The sequence below is a fragment of the Scyliorhinus canicula genome, chromosome 18 (genome assembly GCF_902713615.1).
Source record: "Scyliorhinus canicula chromosome 18, sScyCan1.1, whole genome shotgun sequence".
Taxonomy (NCBI): domain Eukaryota; kingdom Metazoa; phylum Chordata; class Chondrichthyes; order Carcharhiniformes; family Scyliorhinidae; genus Scyliorhinus; species Scyliorhinus canicula.
Window position 1 is genome coordinate 118,725,147 of NC_052163.1, and position 27,299 is coordinate 118,752,445.

At 44.5% G+C, this 27,299-nt stretch overlaps 1 protein-coding gene across 14 annotated transcripts in view; it reads right to left on the reverse strand.

Annotated features, from left to right (window-relative positions):
- LOC119953761 (guanine nucleotide-binding protein G(I)/G(S)/G(O) subunit gamma-7-like) overlaps window positions 1-27,299 on the reverse strand; it is a 256,723-nt gene that overhangs the window by 174,666 nt on the left and 54,758 nt on the right. The gene's annotated exons all lie outside the window — the stretch shown is intronic.

Genomic DNA, 27,299 nt, shown 5'->3' on the forward strand with positions numbered 1-27,299 from the left:
TCCACTGCGTCCAGGAGGGTCTCCATGAAACGTTGGGCCGCCCGTCTTGCTGCCATCATGTTCACTGGGATGGTATGTGTGAAGTGTGTATGGGGAGTGAAGTCTGTATTTGTGGCTGCAGCTTATCAGCATCCTGGGTGTCAATCGCAAATCCGGGACAGTTTCTCATTGGAATCAATTGTATTCCACTTAGGTCGGTGCTAGCCCCTTAATAGTTGCTGAATGGATTCCGGTGCGGCATCAGTTTTGCTGTTATGGAATCCTGATCTGGCGTCTCAGGAACTGAGAATCCAGCCACATGTCTTTCATGACTTCTGGACATCCAAAAATGCTTTACAATCACTGAAGTACTTTTGAAGTGCGATAGGAAATGCAGTCACCAATTTGCACAAACAGCAATATGATAATGACAAGATAATTTGTTTTTGTGATGTTGATTGGTTACAACTTTCCTACTTTTTAAAATAGTACCATGGGATCTTTTACATTCGTTGGGAGCAGACAACTGCTTTAACAACTCATCCAAAAGATGGCCACTCTGACATTGCAACAACCCCATGGTATTGAACAGCCTACACTTTAATGCTCAAGTTCTGGAGTGGGAATTAATTCACAGCCTCTTATCTGTTGACCCATCAGCTCAAGTTAATTTTCAAAAGCCCAAAAAGGGAATGAAGAATATCGCTTTCCATTTCTTTAATATTAAATAGTTATATTTAAATATATGTAATTCTCCAGTTCAGGCAAAACTGGAACAATGTAATGTTAAAACATCACTGCTAGCTGCTTTGCTATTTAAAAAAATGTAATAACTCAAGTAAAACCATAGTTAAAAGGTTATGTTATGCCAGGGTGTACACATGCGTGGGGGAGAGAAAGGGCACACTGAATCAGCAATGGTCACCCCCGCATTTATCTGTCATCAAGATCCTCTTGATTTATAAAGTAGCACTTGAGAAAAGTGTTAAGATTTCAATGTTGTGGCCATTTCGGAGACATGGATAGAGCAGGGACAGGAATGGTTGTTGCAGGTTCTGGGGTTTAGATATTTCAGTAAGCTCAGGCAAGGTGGTAAAAGAGGGGGAAGGGTGGCATTGCTAGTCAAGGACAGTATTACGGTGGCAGAAAGGATATTTGATGAGGACTCGTCTACTGAGGTAGTATGGGCTGAGGTTAGAAACAGGAAAGGAGAGGTCACCCTGTTGGGAATTTTCTATAGGCCTCTGAAAAGTTCCAGAGATGTAGAGGAAAGGATTGCAAAGATGATTCTGGATAGGAGCGAAAGTAACAGGGTAGTTGTTATGGGGGACTTTAACTTTCCAAATATTGACTGGAAATGCTATAGTTCGAGTACTTTAGATGGGTCCGTTTTTGTCCAATGTGTGCAGGAGGGTTTCCTGACACAGTATGTAGGTAGGCCAACAAGAGGCAAGGCCACATTGGATTTGGTACTGGGTAATGAACCAGGATAGGTGTTAGATTTGGAGGTAGGTAAGCACTTTGGTGATAGTGACCACAATTTGGTTACGTTTACTTTAGTGATGGAAAGGGATAGGTATATACCCCAGGGCAAGAGTTATAGCTGGGGGAAAGGCAATTATGATGCGATGAGGCAAGACTTAGGATGCATAAAATGGGGAAGGAAACTGCAGGGGATGGGCACAATTGAAATGTAGAGCGTGTCCTTGATAAGTATGTACCTGTCAGGTAGGCAGGAAGTGGTCGAGCGAGGGAACTGTGGTTTACTAAAGTAGTTGAATCACTTGTCAAGAGGAAGAAGGAGGCTTATGTAAAGATGAGATGTGAAGGTTCAGTTAGGGCGCTCGAGAGTTACATGTTAGCTAGGAAGGACCTAAAGAGAGAGCTAAGAGGAGCCAGGAGGGGACATGAGAAGTTTTTGGCAGGTAGGATCAAGAATAACCCTAAAGCTTTCTATAGGTATGTCAGGAATAAAAGAATGACTAGGGTAAGAGTAGGGCCAGTCAAGGACAGTAGTGGGAAGCTGTGTGTGGAGTCCGAGGAGATAGGAGAGGTGCTAAATGAATATTTTTCATCAGCATTCACACAGGAAAAAGACAATGTTGTCGATGAGAATACTGAGATACAGGCTACTAGATTAGAAGGGCTTGAGGTTCATAAGGAGGAGGTGTTAGCAGTTCTGGAAAGTGTGAAAATAGATAAGTCCCCTGGGCCGGATGGAATTATCCTATGATTCTCTGGAAAACTAGGGAGGAGATTACTGACCCTTTGCCTTTGATCTTTATGTCGTCATTGTCTACAGGAATAGTGCCAGAAGACTGGAGGATAGCAAATGTTGTCCCCTTGTTCAAGAAGGGGAGTAGAGACAACCCCGGTAACTATAGACCAGTGAGCCTTACTTCTGTTGTGGGCAAAGTCTTGGAAAGGTTCATAAGAGATAGGATTTATAATAATCTAGAAAGGAATAATTTGATTAGGGATAGTCAACACAGTTTTGTGAAGGGTAGGTCATGCCTCACAAACCTTGTCGAGTTCTTTGAGAAGGTGACCAAACAGGTGGACGAGGGTAAAGCAGTTGATGTGGTGTATATGGATTTCAGTAAAGCATTTGATAAGGTTTCCCACGGTAGGCTATTGCAGAAAATACGGAGGCATGGGATTCAGGGTGATTTAGCAGTTGGATCAGAAATTGGCTAGCTGTAAGAAGACAGAGGGTGGTGGTTGATGGGAAATGTTCAGCCTGGAGTTCAGTTACTTGTGGTGTACCACAAGGATCTGTTTTTGGGCCACTGCTGTTTGCCATTTTTATAAATGACCTGGAGGAGGGCGTAGAAGGATGGGTGAGTAAATTTGCAGATTACACTAAAGTCGGTGGAGTTGTGGACAGTGCGGAAGGATGTTGCAGGTTACAGAGGGACATAGATAAGCTGCAGAGCTGCGCTGAGAGGTGGTAATTGGACTTTAATGCATAAAAGTGTGAGGTGATTCATTTTGGAAGGAGTAACAGGAATACAGAGTACTGGGCTAATGGTAAGATTCTTGGTAGTGTAGATGAGCAGAGAGATCTCGGTGTCCATGTACATAGATCCCTGAAAGTTGCCACCCAGGTTGAGAGGGTTGTTAAGAAGGCGTACGGTGTGTTAGCTTTTATTGGCAGAGGGATTGAGTTTCAGAGCCATGAGGTCATATTGCAGCTGTACAAAACTCTGGTGCGGCCGCATTTGGAGTATTGCGTGCAGTTCTGGTCGCCGCATTATAGGAAGGATGTGGAAGCATTGGAAAGGGTGCAGAGGAGATTTACCAGGATGTTGCCTGGTATGGAGGGAAGATCTTATGAGGAAAGGCTGAGGGACTTGAGGCTGTTTTCGTTAGAGAGCAGGTTAAGAGGTGACTTAATTGAGGCATACAAGATGATCAGAGGATTAGATAGGGTGGACTGTGAGAGCCTTTTTCCTCGGATGGTGATGGCTAGCACGAGGGAACAGAGCTTTAAATTGAGGGGAGATAGATATAAGACAGATGTCAGAGGTAGGTTGTTTACTCAGAGAGTAGTACGGCGTGGAATGCCCCGCCTGCAACAGTAGTGGACTCGCCAACATTAAGGGCATTTAAATGGTCATTGGATAAACATACGGATGATAAGGGAATAGTGTAGATGAGCTTTAGATTGATTTCACAGGTCGGCGTAACATCGAGGGCCGAATGCGCTGTAATGTTTTATGTTCTCAGATTGCAATATCAGAAAAGCATTTGATAAAATAGTTTTGAGATTGGTTGTGGTTGGCTGATGCTCTGACCTACTTACCCTTAGTTGGCTTTACAAATTCAAATAAACTTTATATTAAAATTGCATCAAATTCAAAAATCTTACGCTAAAACTGCGTCAAATTCATGTGCATTTCATGCCAAAAACATTACCGAGGCAGGAAAAACTTTAAATCACTACAAATGACTGCAATAATCTATGTTCTAGCTAAGTGCTTTAAAACTATTAGTTAATAGTTATTGTGTGGAACCCAGCTATGGCAATGTTAGCACAATTTATTTAAGTTTGCACATGAAGGAATGGAACAGTGGATTGCTGCTTAGATTTCCACCCCACTCTGCCCCAAGTTAGAGCTGCTGGACTAGATGGCATACACAAAATCACAGAAGCCAAAAGTCATTAGAGAAACTTGCATCCCCAAGCATCTCAGTTACAAAACGGTGAACATGGTAGGAGACACCAAACTGGCAAGATGCATTAAAGATACCACAATTGAAATAAAACTTACAATAAGTAGGCACCTTAAGTTGTTTTCAGGACCTGTTAAATTTATCTACCCCAATATATTTTAGAGTTTTAATTTTGCATATGGAAATTAAAGTATTTACAAAATTTCATTCATATTTAAACGTTCTAATATTTTTTCTCTGCAACATGAAGCAATAGCACCCTCTGATGGTTATAAAGGAAAAAATATAATTAATTTAGTTACAGATATTCCCTGCTCAGTTGTAATAACCCATTTTTATTTTAAAGCAGCTTTGAAATTAGCCAAGTAGCACCGCCAGCCATGACCTCCAGTTTCACTTTAGCCCGATCACTGCACGTGCATACATCAAAAAGTTGAGGGTAAGTTATCACTGCGCATAAGCAAAGGCATTCTGTAACACCACCACTAAACATCGTTTTGTGGAAGATTGTGCTTCCACTTATTTGGTGAAAATTGTACCTTTAGTAATGGTGTGCAAGTGCTCTCTATAAAATACATCAATATATAAAAATAAAATTAGAGGTCAGGAATGCAATCTACATTGTTTCATATGGGAAAATTATTTTTGTTTAGTATCTCATTGTTAGGAGCATATTAGGAAAATTAAATGAGGGATCGCAGTACATTAAAATTGAGAAAGTTGGGGCAGCACGCGGCGCAGTGGTTAGCACTGCTGCCTCACGCCGCTGAGGTCCCAGGTTCAATCCCAGCTCTGGATCACCATCTGTCTGGAGTTTGCACATTCTCCCAGTGTTTGTGTGGGTTTCACCCCACAACCCAAAACATGTGCAGGGTAGGTGGATTGGCCACGCAAAATTGGAAAAATGAATTGGGTACTCCAAAAAATTTAGAAAGTAATGGGAACAAAAAGGCAGATAATTAGTATAGGAAAAAAACTGGAAACACAAAAATTGGGCCAGTCAACATCTATGAAAAAAGATCAGTCAACACTTCAAGCCATTGGCTCTTCCTGAAGAAACGAGTATTGGACAGGATGTGTAAAGTGATAATCTGAATACACGATAGATCCCATGGCACTATTTGATTAAAACAAATTTTTCTACTCATGTTTCAGTGGCTTGATGGATACATTTCTTCCCAACACAAATGGTTGGATATGCCTTGTTTTAAATTTCTTCCCATCACAAATGGTTACGTGGTTATTTGTCTTTTTTTAAAATTTAGGGTATCCAATTATTTTTTCCCAATTAAGGGGTAATTTTAATCTGGCACATCTTAATTGAAGGTTTTTTTTGTTTTTCTGCCTCCGTAGAGGATTCAGACAGTGTCCTATTGCCCTCCCCTCCACCAACACCCCGAATCCCTCCCTACCCCACCACCCTCCTTTCCCCTTTCTCCCCACCACCCCTTCCTTCCCCTTCTGTTGGTACAGAGGTGAGGGTATCTAGTGCGTGTACCGTTTTCTTTAGTACAACTGTGTTGTGAACTGTTTTAATAACCAGAGTATCCTACTCCCCTACGTTGGTACTGAGGGGAGGGTTCCCTGTTTCTCCAACACAAAATTAGTGTTTGTACCGTCTGGCCGTGTATATATTTTTTACTGTTTTAATAAAAATACCTACCCTACCCTGCACATCTTTTGGGTTTTGGGGGTGAGACCCATGCAGACACAGGGAGAATGTGCAAACTACACACGGACAATAGCCCAGGGTCGGGATCATACCTGGGACCTCGACGCCGTGAGGCAGCAGTGCTAACCACTGTGCCACCGTGCTGCCCATAAGTGATTATTTGTCTGTAAGCTCACAGCTCCAGTCATGGACAAAAGAACTGAACTCTAGGTAAGCCGACAGTGACTGTCCTTGACATCAAGGCAGCATTTGCAAGTCTGGCATCAAGGAGCCCAAGCAAAACTAGAGGCCATGAGAATCAGGGGGAAATTCTCCACTGGTTGGAGAAATGCCTAGCACAATAGAAGATGGTTGCGGTTGTTGGAGGTCAATTATCTCCGTTCTAGGACAACCCTGCAGGAGTTATTAGGTCTCATCATCTTCATCAATGCTTCAATGGTCTTCCCTCCATCATAAGGTCAAAAGTGGGAATGTTCTATTGTAATGTTACACGACATTCACAACTCCTTAGATACTGAAGCAGTCCATGTCCATGTGCAGCAAGACATGGATGGCACTCAGTCTTGGGTTTATAAGTAGCAACTAGTTTTTTTACGGCGGCTGTGTTCTGAGCAGTCTCAAAAACGTGTCTCTCATCGAGGAACTTCAATTTAGGCCTTTCAACCCCACAAAACAGGCATCAAAAGGGTGAAAAGTTCCCAAGCTAACCACCTACCCACTGCAGTGCCAGCTAAAACGCCATAAAACCAGTAATCCAAGTGTAATGGCAGGAAAAGCAGGGAGAGAGAAACAACCTCGAGGCAGGGAAACCCGCATGGTGGCACAGAACCAGCCATGGCCGACCTCAGAATCACCAGCGCAGACCCAGGTAACAATGCAAAAGATGGAGTTAATTACTACCGAACTCCAGAAGCACAGGGTAGCGATGAAGGAGGACCGCTTGGTGGCAGTGGGTCAGTAGAGACCGTGATGACCCCCATAAAGGAAGCAATGGGCAATATGGAGCAGAGGCTAGAGAGGCCCACGGGTCAATAATGCAGGACCTAGAAAAATCCGCTATGGACTAGGGAGACCGGATCACTGCGCTCCAGGCTAAGGCAACAAGGGTGGTCAAGACACAGGTTTTAAAAGAAAATGTTGATGACCAAGAAAGCTGGTCCCGCAAGCAGAACCTGCGGACTGTAGAGCTAGGAAGGGCATGGAGGGGGGAACCCCACAGAGTAAGTAGCGGCGGCGATGCTCGGAAAGCTGATCGGGGAGGAAGGCTTCGCAAAGCCCCCAGAGATGGACCGCACCCACAGAGCGCTCCGGCAGCAGCCCAAGGCCATGGAACAACCAAGAGTGATGATAGCGAGGCTCCATAGGTTCCAGATAAGGAGGAGATCCGGAAGTCGGCAAAAAAACATGAAGGCACGCAAGTGGGAAGGACACATCATCCACTTGTATCAGTATATTGGACCAGATCTGGTCAAATACCAGGCAGAAATTTAATAGCACCAAATCCGCACTGTTCAAGAGCAAGGTGCTGTTTTGGCATGTTCCATCCCGCCAGGCTGGGGAATGTTTATTCAGCACACCGGAAGAGGCCGATAAGTCTGTTCAATCAGCAAAAGAAAACTGTCTGAATGTGGAAATAACATTCAGAGGGGGATAGGGGAAACCATACATGGGGCTGCAAAAATAGAACTCAATCATTGGAAGGAGTCGCTACACGAGTGGACAAGCTGGTGTGGAGAAGTAAAATGAAGGGGGAAACGACTGCGCACCTCCCGGGAGGGAGTGCCAGGCAGGAGTCGTTGGGGGGGGGGGGGGGGGGGGGGGGGGGGGGGGGGGAGAAGATAGATGGATGGATGAGAACAAGGGGCGATAGGTGAAGGAAGGGAAGGGGAAAGGAGAAAAAGGAGGAATGAGGGAAAGGGAGGAGGAAAACACATGGGAGAGTGCTGGTTACAACAGGTCGCACGTGGAGGCGGTGGAAGAGTATGGAGATAGCGCCCATTTTAAATGACCCAAGAACAAGCACGGCCGTGCCCACAGTGTGAGTATAGCTGACCCCACAGGAAAGGGCAGGAGGGAACACACAGACCTCCAAGTCAAGATCCGCACCTTGAACGCAAGCGGCCTCAACAAGCCGGTGAAAAGATACAGCACAGTTGCCCATCTCAAAAATGGAGGGTGAACGTGGTCTTCCTACAAGAGAAGCACCTGAGAGAGAGGGACCAACTGAGGGCAAGGAAAAGCTGGATGGGACAAACGTATCAGGTGTGTTACAATACAGGCAAGGGGGTGGCCAAACTGGTTCACAAAAATGTAGCACTCACAGCAACAAGAACGGTGACAAACCCCAGGGAACGATATGTGACGGTAAGAGGGACCCTGAAAGCGCCCTCTAGTTTTGGTAAATAATATGCCCCAAACTGGGACAACCCAGAGTTTGTCTGGAGCAGAACTCTCTGCCCAGAGTGAAATAGTTGGGTTTAGCCCATATCAAAGACTTCAAGCTCAGCAAGTTGGCTAAAATGAGGTCTAGCCAAAATAAACCGACAAGAGCGACAACTTTATATGGTATGTTTTTTTTTTAAATCAACACTTTAGTTCCAACTTGGGGTTCACTCAATAGCTCAGTAATGAAGTGCACCATGAGAAAGCAGTGAACTTTATATGTAGACAGGATGGCCCATATTCAATATTATTCTTCCATGGGATGTGCCATCACTGGAAAGGCCAGCATTTATCACCAATCTCAGATTACCCTCTGCCACAGCCACCTTCTTAAATCTCTGCAGTCCACCTGGTACAGATATACAGCCACAATGCTTCTGGAAAGAGCTCCAGGATTTTATTCCCATAGGGAAGGAATAGCAATATAGTTACAAGTCAGCAAAGTGCGTGGCTAGGATTTGGAATTTGCAGTGGTGATGATGTTCTCATGTATTTGCTGCACTTGTCCTTGTAGGTGGTAAAGATAACACGTTTGGAAGATGCTGTCAGAGGAGCTTTGGCGAGTTGCTGTAGTGCATCTTGTAGATGGCACACATTGCAGCCACTATGCATCGGTGTTGGAGTGTGTGAATTATAAGGGGTGCTAGTCAAGTGGGCTACTTTATCCTGCGTGGTGTCAAGTTTCCGGTGTTGTTGGAGCTGCACTCATCCAGGCCAGTGGAGAATATTTCATCACACTGCTGACTTACGCCTTGTAGATGGTGGACAGGCATTGGGGAGTCAGGGGGAGATTACTCGCCGCAGAATTACCAGCCTCTGACCTGCTTTTGTAAACACAGTACCTATATGGCTGGTCCAGTTCAGTTTCTGGTCAACAGCAACACCAAATATGTTGTTAATGGGGGAATCCAGCAACGGTAATAGAACAAGGAACGGTACAGCACAGGAACAGGCCCTTCGGCCCTCCAAACCTGTACCAGTCATACCACCCTTGGCCAACACCTTCAGCACTTCCTAGTCCCGTATCCCTCTATACCGATCCTATCCATGTATTTGTTGAGTTGCCTTTTGAACACCGTTAATGTATCTCCTTCCACAACCTTCCCTGGCAGCTCTCATCACCCTCTGCGTAAAAAAACTGCCTCGCACATCTCCTCTAAACTTTGCTCCCTATGCCCCCTAGTGACTGACCCCTCCACCCTGGGAAAGAGTGCCTGCCCATCCACTCTATCCATGCCCCTCATCATCTTGTGGATCTCTATCAGGTCACCCCATAACCTCTGTCATTCTAATGAAAGCAGTCAGAGTATATTCAGCCTCTCCGCTTAACTAACACCCTCCAGACCAGGCAATATCCTGGTAAACCTCCTTTGTGCCCTCTCTAAAGCCTTGACATCCTTCCGGTAATGTGGCGACTAGAATTGTGCTCAATATTCCAAGTGGGGCCTTACCAAGGTTCGACACGACTGTAGCACGAATTGCCAGTTTTTATATTCGATACCCCATCCAATGAAGGCAAGCATTCCATAGAAGCTAGCACTTTTCCAGGAGACACATCCGGAGTGAGACTCATCCAGAGTGGGGATTGAAACTTGGTAATTTGGTGCAGTGAGGTAAATCGGTGCAGAGTGTGAGGAGGTGCTTTTTAACCCTGGTAAGTGACTGGTAAGTAGTCTCTCTTTTTCTTTTCATTGTCTAATTTATTTATTTTTTATTTTGAAATTCTAGTTGTTTAAGTTTACCAAGGGTTTAAGACATGGCAGGAGATCCCAGACCCGTGTCATTCTCCTCGTGTGCGATATGGTAGCTCAGGGACACGTCCACTGTCCCTGGCTCCTTCACGTGCAAGAAGTGTGTTCAGTTGCAGCTCTTGTTAGACCGTTTGACGGCTCTGGAGCTGCGGATGGACTCACTTTGGAGCATCCGCGATGCTGAGGAGGTCATGGATAGCACGTTTAGCGAGTTGGTCACACCGCTGGTGAAGGTTACTGAGGGAGATAGAAAATGGGTGACCAAAAGAAAGAGCAAGAGTAGGAAGGCAGTGCAGGTGTCCCCTGCGGTCATCTCCCTGCAAAACAGATATACCGCTTTGGATACTGTTGAGGGAGATGGCTCACCAGGGGAAGGCAGCAGCAGCCAGGTTCATGGCACCGTGGCTGGCTCTGCTGCACAGCAGGGCAGGAAGAAAAATGGCAGGGCTATAGTGATAGGGGACTCGATCGTAAGGGGAATAGACAGGCGGTTCTGTGGACGCAATCGAGACTCCAGGATGGTATGTTGCCTCCCTGGTGCAAGGGTCAAGGATGTCTCGGAGCGGCTGCAGGACATTCTGGGGGGGGGGGGGGGGGGGGGGGGGGGTGAACAGCCAGCTGTCGTGGTGCACATAGGCACCAACGATATAGGTAAAAAACGGGATGAGGTCCTACAAGCGGAATTCAGGGAGTTAGGAGTTAAACTAAAAAGTAGGACCTCAAAGGTAGTAATCTCAGGATTGCTACCAGTGCCACGAGCTAGTCAGAGTAGGAATGTCAGGATAGACAGGATGAATGCGTGGCTCGAGAGATGGTGCAAGAGGGAGGGATTCAAATTCCTGGGGCATTGGGACCGGTTCTGGGGGAGGTGGGACCAGTACAAACTGGACGGTCTGCACCTGGGCAGGACTGGAACCGATGTCCTGGGGGGGGTGTTTTCTAGAGCTGTTGGGGAGGGTTTAAACTAATGTGGCAGGGGGATGGGAACCGATGCAGGAAGTTGGAAGGTAGTAAAACAGGGACAGAAGCAAAAGGAAGTAAGGGGAAAAGTGCAAGGCAGAGAAGACATAGTCAAAAATCTAAAAGGGCGACAGTACAAGGTACAGTGACTGAGGGGAGCTCAGTGAATAGGCCCAATAATAACAAAAGGAATAAAACTGGAGATGTTAAGATTCAAAACAGAGGTAAAAAAACCAACATAAGTGTACTTTACCTGAATGCTCGTAGTATTCGGAATAAAGTAAATGAGTTGATGGCACAAATCATCGTAAATGACTATGATTTAGTGGCCATTACTGAAACATGGTTAAAGGGTGGTCACGACTGGGAGTTAACTATCCGAGGGTATCAAACTATTCGGAAGGACAGAGCGGATGGTAAGGGAGGTGGTGTTGCTCTGTTATTTAAGGATGACATCCGGGCAATAGTAAGGGATGACATCGGTGCTATGGAGGATAAGGTTGAATCCATTTGGGTGGAAATCAGGAATAGTAAGGCGAAAAAGTCACTGATAGGAGTAGTCTATCGGCCACCAAATAGTAACGATATGGTGGGGCAGGCAATAAACAAAGAAATAACTGATGCATGTAGAAATGGTACAGCAGTTATCATGGGGGATTTTAATCTACATGTCGATTGGTTTAACCAGGTCGGTCAAGGCAACCTTGAGGAGGAGTTTATAGAATGTATCCGCGATAGTTTCCTAGAACAGTATGTAATGGAACCTACGAGGGAACAAGCGGTCTTAGATCTTGCCCGGTGTAATGAGACAGGATTGATTCATGATCTCATAGTTAGGGATCCTCTCGGAAGGAGCGATCACAATATGGTGGAATTTAAAATACAGATGGAGGGTGAGAAAGTAAAATCAAATACTAGTGTTTTGTGTTTAAATAAAGGAGATTACAAGGGGATGAGAGAAGAACTAGCTAAGGTAGACTGGGAACTAAGACTTTATGGTGGAACAGTTGAGGAACAGTGGAGAACCTTCCAAGCGATTTTTCACAGTGCTCAGCAAAGGTTTATACCAACAAAAAGGAAGGACGGAAGAAAGAGGGAAAATTAACCGTGGATATCTAAGGAAATAAGGGAGAGTATCAAATTGAAGGAAAAAGCATATAAAGTGGCAAAGATTGCTGGGAGATTAGAGGACTGGGAAATCTTTAGGGGGCAACAGAAAGCTACTAAAAAAGCTATAAAGAAGAGTAAGATAGAGTATGAGAGTAAACTTGCTCAGAATATAAAAACAGACAGTAAAAATTTTTACAAATATATAAGACAAGAAAGAGTGGCTAAGGTAAATATTGGTCCTTTAGAGGATGAGAAGGGAGTTTTAATAATGGGAAATGAGGAAATGGCTGAGGAACTGAACAGGTTTTTTGGGTAGGTCTTCACAGTGGAAGACACAAATAACATGCCAGCGACTGATAGAAATGAGGCTATGACAGGTGAGGACCTTGAGAGGATTGTTATCACTAAGGAGGGAGTGATGGGCAAGCTAATGGGGCTAAAGGTAGACAAGTCTCCTGGCCCTGATGGAATGCATCCCAGAGTGCTAAAAAAGATGGCTAGGGAAATTGCAGATGCGCTAGTGATAATTTACCGAAATTCCCTAGACTCTGGGGTGGTCCCGGTGGATTGGAAATTAGCAAACGTGACGCCACTGTTTAAAAAAGGAGGTAGGCAGAAAGCAGGAAATTATAGGCCAGTGAGCATAACTTCGGTAGTAGGGAAGATGCTGGAATCTATCATCAAGGAAGAAATTGCGAGGCAACTGGATAGAAATTGTCCCATTGGGCAGACGCAGCACGGGTTCGTAAAGGGCAGGTCATGCCTAACTAATTTAGTGGAATTTTTTGAGGACATTACCAGTGCAGTAGATAACAGGGAGCCGATGGATGTGGTATATCTGGATTTCCAGAAAGCCTTTGACAAGGTGCCACACAAAAGGTTGCTGCATAAGATAAAGATGCATGGCATTAAGGGTAAAGTAGTAGCATGGATAGAGGATTGGTTAATTAATAGAAAGCAAAGAGTTGGGATAAATGGGTGTTTCTCTGGTTGGCAATCAGTAGCTAGTGGTGTCCCTCAGGGATCCGTGTTGGGCCCACAATTGACACAGATGATTTGGAGTTGGGGACCAAGGGCAATGTGTCCAAGTTTGCAGATGACACTAAGATGAGTGGTTAAGCGAAAAGTGCAGAGGATACTGGAAGTCTGCAGAGGGATTTGGATAGGTTAAGTGAATGGGCTAGGGTCTGGCAGATGGAATACAATGTTGACAAATGTGAGGTTATCCATTTTGGTAGGAATAACAGCAAACGGGATTATTATTTAAACGATAAAATATTAAAGCATGCCGCTGTTCAGAGAGACTTGGGTGTGCTAGTGCATGAGTCACAGAAGGTTGGTTTACAAGTGCAACAGGTGATTAAGAAGGCAAATGGAATTTTGTCCTTCATTGCTAGAGGGATGGAGTTTAAGACTAGGGAGGTTATGTTGCAATGTATAAGGTGTTAGTGCGGCCACACCTGGAGTATTGTGTTCAGTTTTGGTCTCCTTACTTGAGAAAGGACGTACTGGCGCTGGAGGGTGTGCAGAGGAGATTCACTAGGTTAATCCCAGAGCTGAAGGGGTTGAATTATGAGGAGAGGTTGAGTTGACTGGGACTGTACTCGTTGGAATTTAGAAGGATGAGGGGGGGATCTTATAGAAACATTTAAAATTATGAAGGGAATAGATAGGATAGATGCGGGCAGGTTGTTTCCACTGGCGGGTGACAGCAGAACTAGGGGACATAGCCTCAAAATAAGGGGAAGTAGATTTAGGACTGAGTTTAGGAGGAACTTCTTCACCCAAAGGGTTGTGAATCTATGGAATTCCTTGCCTAGTGAAGCAGTTGAGGCTCCTTCATTACATGTTTTTAAGGTAAAGATAGATAGTTTTTTGAAGAATAAAGGGATTAAGGGTTATGGTGTTCGGGCCGGAAAGTGGAGCTGAATCCACAAAAGATCAGCCATGATCTAATTGAATGGCGGAGCAGGCTCGAGGGGCCAGATGGCCTACTCCTGCTCCTAGTTCTTATGTTCTTATATGCTTTCTTGACTACCTTGTCCATTTGTGTTGCCACTTTCGAAGATTATGGACCAGTACTCCCCGATCTCTGACTTTCTATATTCATAAGAGTTTTGCCATTTACCATATATTTACTCTCCATGTTAGACCTACCAAAATGCATTACCTCAATTGTCCAGATTAAACTTAATTTGCCATTTTTCTGCCCAAGTCTCCAACCTATGTCCTGCTGTATCCTCGGACAATCCTCAACACTATCTGTCACTCCACCAACCTTGGTGCCATCTGTGAACTTACTAATCAGACCAGCTACATTTTCCTCCAAATGGCTTATGTATACTACAAACAACAGAGGCCCTCGCACCAATCCCTATGGAACACCACTAGTCACAACCTTCCATTCAGAAAAGCACCCTTCTACTGTTACCCTTTGCCTTGTGACCGAGGCAGTTCTGTATCCATCTTGCCACCTCACCTGATCCCGTGTGACCTCACCTTTTGCACCAGTCTGCCTTGAGACACCTTGTCAAAGGTTTTACACAAGTTCATGTAAACAACATCCACCGCCCTCCCCTCATCATTTTTGTCACCTCCTCAAAAAACTCGATCAAGTTAGTGAGGCACGACCTCCTCTTCACAAAGCCATCACTGATGAGTCCATTTGTTTCCAAATGGGCATAAATCGTGTCCCTGATAATTCTCTCCAATAATTTACCTACTACCAACGTGAGGATCACTAGCCTACAGTTTCCTGGGTTATACCTGCTACCTTTCTTAAACAGTGGCACAACATCAACTATTCTCCAGTCCTCTGGGAAATCACCTGCAGCCAGTGAGGATACAAAGATGTCAGTCAAGGCCCCAGCAATTTCCTCCCTTGCTTCCCTCAGTATTCTGGGGTAAATCCCATCTGGCCCAGGAGACTTAACTACCTTAATGTTTTTAAAAACTCAATACCTCCTCCTTTTTGATGTCAACATGACCCAGACTATCCACACACCCTACCCAAGAATCATCTTCCAAAGTCTTTTTCTTTGGTGAACACTGATGCAAAGTACTCATTTAGTGCTTCGCCCACTTCCTCTGGCTTAACACCTTCCCATCCCCACACTGTCCTTAAGTGGTCCAATCCATTCCCTGGCCACTGGCTTGCTTTATACATACAAATAAAAAGCTTTGGGATTCATCTTAATCCTATTTGCCAAGGACGTTTCGTGGTCCTTCCTAATTTCCGCTTTAGTACATTTGTACTTTCTTTATATTCCTCAAGGGTTTTGACTGTCCCCACCTTTCTATACCGTACAAAAGCCTCCTTTTTCTTTTTGACAAGGTTCACAATATCCCTCGTTATCAAAGGCTCCCTAAACTTCCCATTTTTACCCCTCGTTCTCTCAGGAACGTGACTTTCCAAAATCCTAATCAACTGTCACTTGAAAGACTCCCACATGTCCAATGCTGATTTACTCTCCAACAGCCGCACCTAATCCAAATTCTTCAATTCCTGTCGAACATTATCGTAATTTGCCTTCCCCCAGTTTAGCACCTTACCCTCATCCCTATCCAAAAGTACCTTAAAACCTACGGAATTGTGGTCACTTCTCCCAAAATATTCCCCTACTGAAACCTCAACCACCTGTCCAGGCTCATTCCCCAATACTAGGTCCAGTACTGCCCCGTCCCTAGTTGGACTCTCTACACATTGCATCAAGAAGCCTTCCTGGATACACCTTACAAACTCTGCCCCATCCAAGCCCCAAGCACTAAGTGAGTCCCAGTCAATAAAGGGAAAGTTAAAATCCCATACCACAACAACCCTGTTACTTTTGCACCTATCCAAAATCTCTCCCCCAGGGGGATGGGAACCAGATTAGGAAGTTAGAGGTCAGTAAAGAGGCAGCAACTAAAGCCAGTAAGGTACTCGATAATAAACTCATTGTGACTAAGGGGAAGAGTAGACAGGGAAGAGATGATGAACGCAAAGGGACAGGTGGTCGGAGGTGCATTTGTTTTAATGCGAGAAGTGTAGCAGGTAAGGCAGATGAATTTAGGGCTTGGATTAGTACCTGGGAATATGATGTTATTGGTATTACTGAGACTTGGTTGAGGGAAGGGCAAGATTGGCAACTAAATATCCCAGGGTATAAATGCTTCAGGAGGGATAGAGAGGGAGGTAAAAGGGGTGGAGGAATTGCATTACTGGTCAGAAGTGATATCACAGCTGTGATTAAGGAGGGCACTATGGAGGATTTGAGCACTGAGGCAATATGGGTATGGGCAATAGGAAGGGTGCAGTAACATTATTGGGACTTTACTCCAGGCCTCCCAAAAGCGTGTGTGAAGTAGAGGTACAAATATGTCGACAGATTATAGAAAAATGTAGGAGCAATAGGGTGGTCGCGATGGGAAATTTTAACTTCCCCAACACTGAATGGGACTCATGTAGGTTGGAGGTGTAGATGGAGCAAAATTTGTAAAGAGCATCCAGGAGAGTTTTTTAGAGCAGTATGTAAATAGTCCAACTCGGGAAGGGGCCATACTGGACCTGGTATTGGGGAATGACCCCGCCAGGTGGTTGAAGTTTCAGTCGATGATTACTTTGGGAATAGCGATCACAATTCCGTAAGTTTTAGAATACTCATGGGCAAAGACACGAGAGGTCCTAAAGGAAGAGTGCTAAATTGGGGAAAGGCCAAGTATAGCAAAATTTGAGTTTGCGTAGTTTGAGCAGACAGTGTGATGTTGTTGTTCTCTTACTTTTGTTCTCTATTTTCCCTTCAGTTATTACACCTTCTAAGCTAATGCTCTGGTTTCCACCCCCTGCCATACTAGTTTAAATCCTTCCTACTGACTCTAGCAAACCTCCAGTCAGAATATTGGTGCCCCTCCAGTTTAGCTGCAACTCATCCTTGAACAGATCCCACCTGCCTGATGGTCCAGAAATCTGAAATCCTCCTTCCCACACCACCAGTTTAGCCACGTATTTAGTTGCACTATCCTCCCAATGTCTAGCCTCACTGGCATGTGGCACAGGGAGTAATCCTGAGATTAGAACCCTAGAGGTCCTGCTCTTTAGCTTATTGCCTGACTCCCTGAACTCCTTCTGCAGGTCCTCGTTGCTCTTCCTGCCTATGTCGTTAGTACCCATGTGTGCTACAACCTCCGGCTGTTCAACCTTCCCCTTCAGGATGTCCTATGTTCATTCAGAGACATCCTTGACCCCGGCACCAGGGAGGCAACATACCATCCTGGAGTCTCTTTCATGTCCACTGAAGCGCCTTTCTGTGCCCCTTACTATAGAACCCCGATAACTATCACTCTCCTACACTTTGCCCTCCCCTGCTGAGCAAGAGCCAGATATGGTTTCACTGTTCTGGCTGCTGTTGCTTCCCCCTGATAATTCCCCCATCAGCATCCAAAACAAGGTCATTAAATATCAGGGTTGGCTAGATTCTCTCTTGCTGGTGATGGCCATTGCCTGGCATATGTGTGGCACAAATATTACTTGCCACTTGTCAACCCGGGCCTGGATATTTTTCAGGCCTTGCTGCATTTGGACATGGACTGCTGCAGTTCCCGAGTCACTGCAAATGGTGCTGAACATTAGCAAACATCCCCACTTCTGACCTTACGATGAAAGGAAGGTTAGTGATGAAGCAGATGAGATGACTTGACCAAGATAAGCCTGAGGAACTTCTGTAGGGATGTCCCGAGACGCAGATGATTGTCCTCAAACCACTTTGTGCTAGGTATGATTCCAACCAGGGGACAGTTTCCCCTCAATTTACTTTTGCCAGGGCTCAGTGATGGTCCACTCAGTCAAATGGTACCTTAATGTCAGGGCAAACACACACCTCCCCTTCAAGTTCAGCTCGTCTACTGACGGGTCGGGTACAGGCGGTTAAAATGAATGTGTTACCGCGATTTCGCTTCATTTTCCAATGCCTGCCGGTTTTCCTGCCAATGGCATTTTTTTTTTTTTTAAAGAGAGATTGAAGGAAAGATTACCTCGTTCATACGGGGAGGGAAGGTGGCCAGGAGTTAGAAAGGTGCCGCTACAGAGGGGAAGGCAGGCAGGGGGTTTTGGTCTTCCGAACCTGATGTATTATTACTGGGCAGCAAATGTGGTGAAGATGCGGAGCTGGGTCAGAGAAGTTAATTCCCAGTGGGTCAGAATGGAGGAGAGTTTGTGTAGGGAGTCTATATTGAAGGCGCTAGCAACAGCGCCGCTCCCGATGGCCCCCGGGAAATACTCAGGGAGTCCGGTAATAATAGCTTCGTTGAGAATTTGAAGGCAGTTTCGCCAACACTTCGGGTTGGGGGCAGGGTCAAGGGAAATGCCAAATTCGGGGGAACCACAGATTTGAGCCAGGGAAGTGCGACGGAAATTTTCGGAAATGGGGATTAAGACACTAATAGATTTTTTTCTTGGGGGTCAGTTTGCAGGATTGAAGGAGCTGGAGCAAGGGGAAATGTTGAGATACTTGCAGGTTTGAGATTTTGCCAGGAAGGAGATACAGAGCTTCCCGGTGGAGCAGGCCTCCACATTGCTGGAGGTGCTGATGACAGAACGACTGGAGAAGGGAATAGTGTCGGAGGTTTACAGGGCTATTTTGGAAGAGGAGAAGGCACCACTTGAAGGGATCAAAGCAAAGCGGGAGGAAGAGTTCGGAGAGGGTATGGAGGAGGGGTTCTCGTTTGAGGTGCTCCGGAGGGTGAACAACTCCACCACCTGCACACGGTTGGGGCTGATACAGCTGAAGGTGGTATATAGAGCACATCTCATAAGGGCGAGGATCAGCCGGCTCTTTGAGGGGGCAGAGGATGTGTGTGAACTTTGTGGGGGGACCCGCAAATCACATTCATATGTTTTGGTCCTGTCCAAAGCTGGAGAATTACTGGAAGGAGGTTTTTAGGGGAATCTCTAAAGTGGTGCATGTGAAACTGGACCCGGGCCATCGGGATGCCATATTCGGGGTGTAGGACCAGCAGTTGGAAACGGGTGCAGAGGCAGATGTTGTAGCCTTCGCCTCGTTGATCGCTCGAAGGCAGATACTGTTGGAATGGAGAGCAGCCTCTCCATCCTGTGCCCTGGCGTGGCGGGGAGACCTGTTGGAATTCGTGACTCTTTGAGAGGGTTAAGTTTGAACTCAGGGGAAGGATGGAGGGGTTCTACAATTAATAGGCGGTATTAATGGTGACTATGGGTGATGCCTGATTTATTTTTGTTACTTGTTTATGTTAACATGCGGGCAGTTGTTTGCAGGTTGGTGGGAGGATGGGATGGGATTGTTGTTGTTGACATGGGGATTGACATTATATTCATTACTGCTTATTGTTTCCTGTTGGTGGGTGCAAATTTGGGAGAAAATGTGAAAAAGGAGAATAAAAATATATATTTTTATAAAAGTTCAGCTCTTCTGTCCCTGTTTAGATCAGGATTGAAATGAGGATCAGGAGCAGAGTGGCCGAGCAGAGCCCAAACTGAGCACCAGTGAGCAGGTACTTAATTAGCTGACCAGAATCAGATCAGCAACTGAAGATAATTGGCAGAAAAGCTCGGAGGATGGAAAAGGAAAAAAAGGGTACAATCACTTTTGTGGTAACTTTATTAGAGACCAGTTTAGGGGCTAGCATCCCCACAAACTGTGCATTAAGTGCATCATCTAGATTTAAACAGGAAGAGCAACAGCATGCTGGGAGGCCATCTGCACCTACAAAACCTTTCCCCCCCAACAACAATCAGTCATTCTCTTTAGAGCAGACGGGAGAAAAATACAGGGGTGAGGGCTAAAAATGAACTTTGGCATCAAACTCTACCCAAATTTCCTGTAGATGGTAGTATATCTGGATTTCCGGAAAGTGTTTGAGAAGGTGCTGCAAAGAAGGTTGATTCACAAGGTGAGATCAGATGGGATTAGGGGTAACTTATTATCTTGGATAGAAGACTGGCTGGCGGACAGGAGACAGAATTGGGATAAATGGGCCTTTTTCTGGGTGGCAAGATGAAACTAGTGGGGTGCCACAGGGTTCGGTCCTTGGACCCCAGCAATTTAAATCTATGTTAATGAGTTGGATACAGGGATAGAATAATAATAATCTTTATTATTGTCACACGTAGGCTTACATTAACACTGCAAAGTCACTGTGAAAAGGTTGTTCAAGAAGGTTCTGTAGCCAAATTTGCAGATGGCACAGAAATAGGTGGGACAGTAAGTTGCAATGAGGAAATAAGAACCTTAGAAATGGATATAGATGGGTCAGGAGAGTGGCAGATGGAGTTTAATGTATTTAAGTGTGAGGTCATGCAGAGGGCGGCATGTGGTGCAGTGGTTGCACTGGGACTGCAGCACTGAGGACCCGGGTTCGAATCCCAGCCCTGGGTCACTGTCCGTGTGGAGTTTGCACATTCTCCCCATGTCTACATGGGTTTCACCCTCACAACCCAAAGATGTGCAGGTTAGGTGGATTGGCCATGCTAAAATTGCCCCTTAATTGGAAAAGAAAATAATTGGGTACTCTAATTTTTTAAAAATAAATAATAAAAGTGTGAGGTCATGCATTTTGGTGAAAAAAATTGAAAGGTAACTTATCTAAATGGGGAGACACTTTGGGGTGCTCCAATGCAGAGGTATCTGGGTGCCCTCATGCATGAGTCACAGAAAATGAGCATGCAGGTGCAGCAAATAAGGAAAGCAAATGGAATGTTGGCATTTCTAGCGAAATGAATAGAGTATAAAGGTATGGAAGTGTTGTTGCAATTGTACAACGCATTGGTAAGACCGCACCTGGAGTATCGTGTAGTTTTGGTCTTTTGGTCCGCTTATTTGAGGAAAGATGTAGTGGCATTGGAGGCAGTTCTGAGGAGGTTCATTAGATTGATTGAGATATGGGGTTTGTCGTATGAGGAGAGATTGAACAGTTTAGGCCTATACTCCAGAGTTTAGAAGAATGAGGGGAGATCTAATTGAGGTATACAAGATGATAAAAGGTTGAGGGCACGGTGGCGCAGTGGTTAGCATTGCTGCCTCACAGCGCCGAGGTCCCACATATGATCCCGACCCTGGGTCACTGTCAGTGTGGAGTTTGCACATTCTCTCTGTATTTGCGTGGGTTTCACCCCCACAACCCAAAGATGTGTAGGGTAGGTGGATTGGCCACGCTAAATTTCCCCTTAATTGGAAAAAATTAATTGGGTACTCTAAATTGAAAAAAGAAAGACAAATGATGACAGAAGGTATGGATAAATTAGGTGTGGAGCTGATGCTTCCTCTTGTGGGCATTCTATAACAAGAGGTCATAATCTTAGAATAAGAGGTAGCAAATTTAAAACAGATTAGAGGAAAAACTACTTCTCCCAAAGGGTTGTGAATCTGTGGAATTCGCTACCCCAGACTGCGGTGGTGTTAGGCAGATTTTTAATTGGTAACGGGTTGAAGGGTTATTGATAACAGGCAGGACAGTGGAGTTGAGGCCAGGAAGGGATCAGCTATTATCACATGGAGGGTGTTAGGCTCTGAAGGCTAAGTTGCCTACTCCCTCTCCTCGGTCATGTGTTCTAGGGAGGTGATGCTCTGGTTGATTTCCCAATCCAGCTCTTGGTCTGTAGTTAAAAGATGAGGAACATATCAGCCATGACAGAATGGTGGAGCAGACTGAATGGCCTAATTCTGCTCCTATATCTTACGAACATATCTTATGAACTGATGAACAAACTTTACTAGATAGGGTAAACAGGTGAACATCAATTTAAATTGAGAATTACTACCAAAGGGAGCTTAACAATAATTGAATGAAAAATGTTATTCATAATATACAAGCAAGCCACCATTAATAGGATGGAAGGCTAATAGATCTCATCCCCTATGCAAGTTTGTGCCTTCAAAATTAGTGTGTTGGAGTTTGCACGCATTACTTTAACTGACGTGATTCAAAGATTGTTGCTGAGATTCAGCTCAAACAAACTGCTCTCGGCAATTCAATGGAATCCAGAATAATAAACAGTTTGAAGAGCATAAGAGGGGGAGGTTATTTATCAGCACTGTGATAATGAGCGTGCTGTCAGGAAGGTGTCAGCTCTTTTACTATTCCGGCACATTATTCAGAAGAGACAGAATGGAAGTTCTCAGCAGGAATTGTCTTCTCCAGTAGTGACAGCTATGTCTACTGAAATATAAATTAAAATTTATATTTAATTTGGCAGATGTTTCAGAATCTTAGCAGAATTGAGTTCAGGTATCTCCACAATGAAGAATCTCACCCTACCAGTAAATTATCTTACAGCGGAATGAATCTGCAATTTGCCCTCTATTCGTTCGCTAACATTTGTTGCCCATCCCCAATTACTCTCGAGGTGGTGGTGATGGGCAATCTTCCCATTCTGGCAACCCCCCAGAATGTTGATACTGGGGGATTCAGGGATGGTAATGCCGTTGAATGTCATGGGAGATGTTTAAATTCTCTCATCCCCTCTTGGCAGAAATGTTCATGTAGAATACAATACCACTCCAGGGGGATTTCCAGTGGCGGCATGCAAGTAGTTGTGCACAAAGTAGCTCCCATCAGGACACTTTTTTTTGGCCCTCTCTGCTCAGTTTCAGGGATAATTTTGGTGAAAAATCCTATCCACTTGACACATGATGCCCGCATCAGAAAGATGTCAAGAAAGGCTGGCGGGGTAAGAAACCAGCGGACAGAAGGCTTTGTGTGACTCTGTGGGAAAAATTATGGAGACTGCTCCAGTGTCTGTGGCTGCTCCAATACCAGCGGACATGCTTGCTGGCGTGCTATCAACGAAGTTCAATAAGCAGTCTGAAAAGTAGTGGAGCGCAATGCCCGAGGGCCTCGGAGTCGATCGAGGGGCCCTGCGTCAGAAAGATAGAAATTGGAAAAGACCTCAAGACGGTGAAGGAGCACAGCAAGGTGTTAGAGGGGGTGGAGAAGACTTCCGAGGCAGTGACTAAATTGACTCGTTGGAGGCTGAGGTCCCATTGAAACTGGCAATAATCTTTTTATTGCAATAGTAGGCTTACATTAACACTGCTGTGAAAAGCCCTAGTCGCTACATTCTGGCGCCTGTTCGGGTACACAGAAAGAGAATTCAGAATTCTCAGCTGGTACGGGAATTGAACCAGCGCTGCTGGCCTTGTTCTGCATCACAAACCAGCTGTCTAGCCCACTGAGCTAAACCAGCTTTGTTGCTGAGGGCAAAGTCAATGATCTTGAGGACTGCAGGAGGCAGAATCTCAGTCATGGGGTTGCTGGAGGGTATAGAACATAGAAAGGTACAGCACAGAACAGGCCCTTCGGCTACGATGTTATGCAGAACTTTTGTCCTAGATTAAGAACAAATTAATCTACATCCCATCATTCTGCCGTAATCCATGTACCTATCAAATAGCCGCTTGAAGGTCCCTAATGTTTCCGACTCAACTATTTCCACAGGCAGTGCATTCCATGCTCCCACTACTCTCTGGGTAAAGAACCTACCTCTGACATCCCCCTCCTATATCTTCCACCCTTCACCTTAAATTTATGTCCCCTTGTAATGGTTTGTTCCACCTGGGGAAAAAGTCTCTGACCATGTACTCTATCTATTCCCCTGATCATCTTATAAACCTCTATCAAGTTGCCCTTCATCCTTCTCCGTTCTAATATGGTAGGCCCGGCTCCCACTGCCTATTTGTCACAGATGTTTGGCATGATGATGGAGGGCGGGTGGACTCAAGTCACTGACCCACATATGGTGTCTTTATATGCCGACGATCTGCTGCTTTATATTACAGATCCAGACTCTACTTGATGAAATTATGAAGCTACTGAGGAGCTAGGTTCACTGGTAACAGCCTCCCTGCCATTTTCTCCAGCAAGATATTCTTCGAACCGAGTGGTTGCAGAAGCAATTTAGGCAGCATGTCGTCATTGACCCCTATCTATGCTAACCAGCTATTTGTGCTGTTGAGCTTAGACTCGACTTGTAGTTTGTGAGAGGAGACGGGTCCGGAGAGATTTGGGGATTTATTAGTGGAGGGACCATTTGCAGGTCTGGAGGATCTGCTGAAAAAGTGGAGACTCTCTAAAAACAGATTTGTTCAGATACCTCCAGATTCGTAATTTTGCATGAGTGGCCTAGTCATTTCCTATGGCACCGCTGTCATCCCTGCTGAAGGAGAATCTGATGTGTGGTTTGGGCGGGGGGGGGCGCACACATGATGCCCTGCTGGAATCGATACTGGCTGTCTGTAAGAGCACTGAAAGTCAACACATAAACTGATTGCTATATGGACCTTGTAATCTCCATGTCCTCCTGTGCACTGCTCTGTCTGATTCAATTTAGGGCTCACCCAAGGCCAGGATGAATGGTTTCCAAGATAAGTGTGAGCGGTGTTCTCGGGGGCCGCTAATCACACCCATATGTCCTGGTCATGTCCCAAGCTGGTAGGCTTTTGGGTCTCCTTTTTTAACATCATGTCAGCGATTCTTAACATCGATCTGGAGCCCGAGCCTTTGATGACATATTTTGGGGTGTTGGAGTCTCCGGGGCTGCAGGTGGGTTGAAGGCGGATGTTCTCGTCTTTGCCTTGTTAATATCATGGGAGAGTTCTGCTGTGGTGGAGGTCCCTTATTCCACCCAGTGCCTCAGTGTGGTTGAGTGATCTTATGGAATTTCTACATCTGGAGAAGGTAAACTACACTGTCAGGGGGTCAGTTGAGGGGTTCTACCCGAGATGGCAGCCATTTATTTCCTTCTTTAAAGAGTTGATCACAATCCGTTATTAGGTTTAAGTTTAGTTTACTGTGGGTGGGAGGTTCTTTTGGATGGGACTCATATGGTTAATTGGGTCTTGTCTATATTGCATTGTATATCATCTGTCTTTGTGTTAGTTTTTAAATGGAACATCTTAAATAAAAATATATATTTTTAACCACTCCTGAAATAAAACCAGTGCCCATTTTCTTACACTTTTTATTCCTCATTTCCAGCGTTCTACTCATCATTTTCAATTAGAAAATTCACTTAGTGTAAGTCCCCATTTAACATTGTTTTGCTCAAATGTCGGTCTTTCAATTAAAATTGAAACTGGCAAGCCATGTACATCTAGTGCCAAGTAATTTGTTTCTTTTGTTTTCCTGAAAATGCCATGTTATATTTGGATGCCATTTCCTAAATCACATGGCACACTCACAAAATTTAAATCATGCAGACCGAGTAGGCACTCCTCAGTTGCAGATATTTTCCAGTTAGTTTTTTTCCCCGTCCTCTCAAAATGCAAACGTTCATGGCAAGATTCCACACACTGGTTGACCTCAAGTCCTCGATTCTGTACCCATAACATTGACAAATTGTTTAACTACAGAAGGAATAGCAGCCCATTCTCATTGTTTTCACCACATAATTACATTTGCATTTTCCCAGTAAGGAATGACATTTGCATTTTCCTCAGTAAGGATCATAAGTAGCAATCAGGAATAGCAACCTTGGTAGATTTAACCAAAGGAGTACCCAGGCCAACTGAAGCATGCTTTGAAAATCAGGAGAATCAAAGCTGACACCTTGATATTAACAGGCAATTGATTAACACACAAGGGAAGTTTATTGAATTTAGAAAAAATACTCAAAAATGCATTTTTAAAATATTTAAATCAAGTACAGAAGACTCCCTTCAGCATAAGTTATCACATGCATTGTGTATGGGCAGCACGGTAGCACAGTGATTAACCCTGTTGCTTCACAGCGCCAGGGTCCCAGGTTTGATTCTTGGCTTTGGTTACTGTCTGTGCGGAGTCTTCACGTTCTCCCTATGTATGCGTGGGTTTCCTCAGTGTGCTCCAGTTTCCTCCCACAAGTCCCAAAAGACACACTTGTTAGGTGAATTGGACATTCTGAATTCTCCCTCTGGTGTACCCAAACAGGCGCTGGAGTGCGGCGACTATGAGATTGTCACAGTAACTTCAAATGCAAGCCTACTTGTGACACTAATAAAGATTATTATTATTTCACAATATGGAGATAAACCAGATTATCTTAAACAAATATGGAAACCAAAAGACATGGAGGCTGTGAAAAAAAAGTGGTGGTTTAAGCTCAGACATTTCACTTGTGCATTTCCAGTATTGAGTTTCAATTTCTAGTGTTTGCTTCAAAAGATTCAGATACCGATCATTTTCTACACATTTATGACAAGTTTTCAGATAGAGAATGCCATTATTGAAATATCTTTTAAGCCAAGATTGAAGGGCCCTCTCAGAAGACATCCATACCCAATCACAACCTGTTTACCTCAAATTCAACTTGAACTGGATAAATTATTGAATCTATACTTGATTTACCAATTGACAAAAACCCCAACGCAAATATGCATTGTTCATCACAACAAAATTCATCTGCCCTCCATTTTGCAACCAGAATTTTTAAAGAATTATTCCATCTGGGTGGGGAGAACACTTGCCATTGCAGCAGATAGAGAATGGAAATCCAAAATATATTTAAAGATTGAAGGCCTGGTCGTACAAAGAACAGTAAAATGCACTACATCAATGGAATGATACAAGGTTCAATCCCTCTCAAGAATTTTCCAAATGTAAAGGAAAGAGCAGCCTTTCAGTTTGCCATGCTAGAGCCAGAGACACCAATTGAGAAAAGAAATTGAAGACACCACAGGATAATTTTAAACAAATGAATATACGGCTGCTGCTACTTATGTGGAAACATATTGAAGTGAACAGACAAGCATACTGGAACTGAGAAAGTATGACCATGATACAATCCAAGTCAATTTGTCTTGGCTTTGGTTTCCTTATGCTCACTAGAAAATGAAAATCTCAGATTCCAGCAAGTCAACTCGCATTATTAATATGCCCAAAAACACATCAGAACTTTGATGAGTCAGCAATCATGACCTTGGTTCTCTTTCTCCAAGCTTAAAGTGTTCCGATGTAAAATGACAGTTATTCTTAGGAAGTAATTAGATTTTTTTTTCAGCCAAGTAAACTGGCAACTGGCTGAATTATTTTTAAGCTTTTAAAACATGCACATTATCCATCACCTTGACTCATATTGTATTCACATTCAGGGTAAAGAACATGCTCATTACAGATATGTTCTGCATTCATGGAGTTATTTGTTCTATTCATAGGGAATTCAATTAATTCACCTTTTTTCTCCTCTACTAGCCCCTCCCATAGTGAATGTCCAGTGTAAATATGCA